This window comes from Nicotiana attenuata, unplaced genomic scaffold, assembly GCF_001879085.1.
Source record: "Nicotiana attenuata strain UT unplaced genomic scaffold, NIATTr2, whole genome shotgun sequence".
In the NCBI taxonomy this organism is placed as follows: Eukaryota; Viridiplantae; Streptophyta; class Magnoliopsida; order Solanales; family Solanaceae; genus Nicotiana; species Nicotiana attenuata.
Window position 1 is genome coordinate 44,879 of NW_017671776.1, and position 4,636 is coordinate 49,514.

Sequence of the window (4,636 nt, forward strand, 5' to 3'; positions counted from 1 at the left end):
TTTCTTATTATCTTCATTGCCATTATCTACATTTATTTCATATTTATGTTACCGCATTTATGAGCATTTATTGAGTGTGAACATACTGATTAACGTTGTTCTTCTCATTGACTTCACATAATATTTGGTCTAGATTTTATTATTTTTTAACTAAGATTCATCCTTCATCTCATCATTAATTGATTTAACTAAAAGGCTCAATACTTTTTGGTCAAACAAGAGAGGATCGCTTGATCAAAAAAGGGATTCAAAAGAGGGGAAGCCAGCTTTATTCTCTGGTGAGATTTTCTTAGCTTTTTACTGGCTCATTTGTTCGATTGGATCCGTTGTCGACAGTAAATTTGTTCCGATCGTTCCTCCATTCTGCTAAGCTTTTGGCTGCCTCCATCGGGCTACTTTTTATTTTTTGTAAATGTCATCATAAGGGTTTGTGCCAGATTTAAGTAAAACCTTCCCGTTGTGTGTTAATCTGTGGGGTATTGATGGTTTTTATTTATTCCATATATATAATCATACGGTCCCGTTGAGAGCCAAGATTAATGTTCCGTTATCTTGAGCTCACTATTTTAGAAGAATCCATTGTGTTTAGTTCCTTTTGTGATTTGAGGGTGGAAAGCTCTAACCTTTTTCATAGGTGTTGTAGGTTATTTATTCTTGAGAAGAGACTCCTCCCAACTAATTTCAAGAAAAAAATGGCCAAAGATAGTATTTTTGATGTTAAGAGTTTATGTTTGATATTAAATTTCTTAGCTTTAGTTGGATTGTGACACCTTTGTCTTACAGAACGATTTATTATTTTTGTTGCGTTGGCTAATGTTTCTTTATTTAAATGTGTTTGAACATTATTTATTACCAATGAAAAAGAAAAATTGATTAGCTAAAGATATGATTTTTAATGTTAGAATATGTCTAAGAAAGTAAAAATCTTAGCTTTAGTTGGATTGTGACACCTTTGTCCTATAAGACGATTTACAATTGGAAAAGGCTAGACTTTTCACTCAATTAGGGCAAGAATTCTTCAAAAGAGGATTGCTTTTCTCAGTGTTTTATGGACTCGGTTGATTGATTGAATCCTTAGTCGACAATCTGCTAAGCTTTTTGCTGCCTTCACCAGCTACTTTTTTTCCTTTTCCTTGGTTTGCAACTTTTGATCTGAGAGTGCCTGCCAGTTAGTTTTAACCAGTGAATGTATATTTACAGTTTTTATGCATGTCCAGATATGTATTGAGAGTCAATATTTCTTTTCTTTCTTTTGTGGGTGTGATCTAATTATTAATGTCCATTATCCTGAGGTCATTATTTTAGAAGAATCCACTGTGTTTAGTTTCCTCTTGTAATTTGAGAGTGGAAAGATATAACCTTTTTTCACAGGTGTTGTAGATTATTTATTCCCGAGAAGAAACTCCTCACAATTAAGCATCATGACAAGTAAGTTTTCCTAAATTCATGTGATGCCACCTTACTCTTAATGGTTTATGGACATTTATAATCACTGCAAAATCTTGCGTCATAAAAAAAACAATTGTGAATTACTGATCTAAGATGCGATTTACCCTATCTCTGACTAGGATTTATACATTACGATGATATTAAAGAGTAAGGGGAAAAGTTATCTTTTTTCCTAAAAATTTTCTATAAACAAAATTCTTTCTCGTAAAAATTCCCTTTCCTTTCTAACTTAGAAAGTATAGTTGCTTTCTCTTCCCGAACCTTTGGCAAGCCGTCTTGTCTGTTTATTGGATTAATATCTGATAGCTTTTCCTTCTCCCCAACCTCTGTCATGTCTCTCTATTTTGAGTTCTCACTCTCACTTTTTAGGCTTCACGTACCTCTTAGAGAAGATCGGTAAAAACTTACCTGCACCGGGTGTTTATACCAAACCAATAGATATATGACATGTGTCTTGCATATGGACTTCAATCATTTAACCATGGTAAATTACACGCATTCTCATCTAATTAAATTAATTAACCATAATAAATTAATATAGTTTGGTGTAAACACCCGGTGTGGGTAAGTATTTACCGAGAAGATCAGTCTTTACTTCAAAGAAGGGCCTTGACTTAAATTTACTTCAGAAAAGAAGAGGAGTAGGTAGAACACTTTTTAACTTGTTCACATTAAAAAGGGGAAAAGAAAAAAGAATGAATATATTGCTCAAAGCTTTTCTGGACTAAAGAAAACCCAATAATTACAGGTGAGAGGTTGAAGAATATAGTTGGGTCTTAGAGAGCACTAATTCTGAATCAACGTCTCTGTATATTAGGCTTGAATCCAACATTTGGACCTTAAATTAAACCCTTTATGGGGCTCCAGGCATAATGAGGCTAATGGCCCTAGTGAATTGAATTTTTTGCTCAGGTGGGCAAGCTGAGCATGCATTTTGTTAAAAGATTGAAAAGTATGTTGTCGCTGAACTTCTCGTTTCGTTAGTACGTACTTTTGTATTTCAATTCATCTGCTTCAAGAATTCTTGCCTGCACTCATCTTGTCATCATGATACCAGTACTCAATCGCATTGCCTGTGGGTTGAAGACTATATCAAAGCCTATATCTAGTGGGTTGAACCACAAATTCCAACAATCCATCGTCCGAATGGCTTAGGTATATGAATTATTTGGTATTTAGGCTGAATTTTGAAAAGGAATTTTGAAATATATTCTACCTCTGATTATAAAGTTTTTAATACATCAGTGAATCAGCAATTCTACTCTCTTTTTGGATATGCAAACTAACAACACTTGATATTTTCTTTGTGTGGAATATTTCAAAGAAAGCAAGCTAGAAAGATGGCCAAAGTTGGTCATGTTGACAAGGAGGAGCCCTGGACTCGAACTGTATTCTTTAGCATCAAGCTGCCAATATTTTCTTTTTCTAGAATGCCATTGAATTTATTCATTTTACCATTTTTCTTTATTTAGATTGTAGGTTTTGCATCAATCTATGAATATATACAACGTATAGAGTATCACAAGGACCTGATGGCCATACCGGAGGGATGCAAAGGTAAAGCAAGAACTCTGATCTTTTGCATCTCCAGCTTATGCTTCGTTAGAGATGGATCATGTTGGAAAGCACATGTTACTTTGATATCTAAGTTTCATAATTGTGGCAGGGAGTGGAAGAAAATGATGTTCGATTCAAGTGGTACTAGTCATCGTTTCAGGGGCGGAGCCATGCACCTCAAATAAGACGCCCAAATTGATGCCAACTTGAAGTAACGATTCATAGAATCTCAACTTTAGAAGTGATTAATATATGCATTATTGTACGTTGGATCATGCTGAATTAAGTTATTCTAATAAAAAATTAATTATGTATATGTTATTTTTAAAGTTCTCATTAGTTGAGCAGCTTCACTTCTTGATTTTCTTCTTTAAGTCATGTTTTTTTCCCTTTCTTCTTTTTGCGCTTTTCTTTGTGTATCTTTTAGCAGTATCATTTGCATAACTCATTTTTCAATGGTACACTTTCCAAAATCCCAATCTTTGGAGCTTGATTATTAATTCAATTTTCCTTCTGTCCTTTATTCATTTAATTTTTGAAATTGTATAACGATGACGAAATCTATATTAAGGAAGATCTTTAACAATTCAAAACCTCAAAAGTCACCTCTAACACACTTTTCCCCAAGTAAGATCTTTAACAATTCATGTGAGGCTTGATTACATAATTTTCTCTACTTCTTTCCATCTTCAATTCTTGAATCCTTTTCCTTTAGCAAGGCTCCCCCATCTTGCAGGCTTTCTTGGCCTCTGACATTTTTTTTTTTTGTATCTTCTCCTTCATTCCCGAAAACAAAATTAGAGCAAATATTAGATTTAATGCCTTTTATTTTACCACAGTTTTCTATTTTTTACTTTTAGCTTGATATCCATCACATTTAGCATATTTGATTTTCTTTTCTCTAGTTTCTCATCCATTATTCTCTCACAATCTTCCTGCATAATCACTCTATCTTCGTCTATCTCCTGACTGCATTCTGAATTGCTTTCTAGGCTGACCAAGTGAGCACTAAAAGCATCAGTATTCTTTTTATTAAAGGTAATAAATAGGTCTTTGTGACTAAATGCTATTTTTCAATTATGACTGAATCCTAAATTTTAAATCATCTCAATAGGGACGAAGAATACACGTATCGAAAACACCAGTCCCTCAGCTACGGCTTCAGCAACTTTATGTATTGCTTGATTTTCATAAAGTTTGGCAAAAAATTCAAGATTGGTGACATATTCGCTACCGATCTGATTCTCCACCTTCTTGTCCATTTTTGATGCAGCCTTGTTATGCTCCTGAAAATAGAAAAAATACAGCTGAATCGATTCCAATTTTATTTACGTCTTTGATACTGTCAACGTAAGCGGTTCCCTTAGAACATGGAGGTTGAAGTAGGGTTTTGATGAACATAAAAGAGAGAGAAAGTCGTGCACTGAATTGAAAAGTATTTGGAAAGAATGAGAAGTCAAAAACTTCTTTGCAAGGATGACCTATAACTATTTATACAACAACTAGCTATCTACACAAAATGGCAAACTGTGTGAAGTATTAGCTATACACTAAATTTAGTGCATCAGCATAAAACATGAATTGAATTGACTCGTGGCCTAAAGCCAAATTTGGTTTTTCTTTTTTTGCC

At 33.9% G+C, this 4,636-nt stretch overlaps 1 long non-coding RNA gene across 2 annotated transcripts; it reads left to right on the forward strand.

Annotated features, from left to right (window-relative positions):
- Nucleotides 1-246: 246 nt before the first annotated feature.
- LOC109210166 lies at nt 247-3,297 on the forward strand. Of its 2 annotated transcripts, none has more exons than XR_002065501.1 (3): nt 247-1,428; nt 2,362-3,006; nt 3,116-3,297. It is a non-coding gene; the product is annotated as an uncharacterized LOC109210166 (long non-coding RNA). The 2 variants fall into 2 exon arrangements; XR_002065500.1 differs by having other exon boundaries at nt 250-2,401; nt 2,507-3,006.
- The last annotated feature ends 1,339 nt before the right edge of the window (nt 3,298-4,636 follow it).